Below are 387 nucleotides of genomic sequence, written 5' to 3'. Positions count from 1 at the left end.
TCGAGATACCGACTAACATAACTAAAACATCGAGATACCGACTAATAAAACTAAAACATCGAGATACCAACTAACATAGCTAAAACATCGATATACCAACTAACTTAGCTAAAACATTGAGATACCAACTAACATTGCTAAAACATCGAGATACCGACTAACATAACTAAAACATCGAGATACCGACTAAAATAACTAAAACATTGAGATACCGGCTAACATAACTAAATCATTGAGATACCGACTAACATAGCTAAAACATCGAGATACCAACTAACATAACTAAAACATCGAGTTACCGACTAACAAAACTAAAACATCGAGATACCAACTAACATAGCTAAACATCGAAATACCGGCTAACATAACTAAAATATCGAGATACCC

Source organism: Mizuhopecten yessoensis, unplaced genomic scaffold (genome assembly GCF_002113885.1).
Source record: "Mizuhopecten yessoensis strain PY_sf001 unplaced genomic scaffold, ASM211388v2 scaffold8857, whole genome shotgun sequence".
NCBI classification, from domain to species: Eukaryota; Metazoa; Mollusca; class Bivalvia; order Pectinida; family Pectinidae; genus Mizuhopecten; species Mizuhopecten yessoensis.
The sequence above is the reverse complement of the archived record's forward strand: the minus strand, read 5'-3'. Positions refer to the sequence as shown.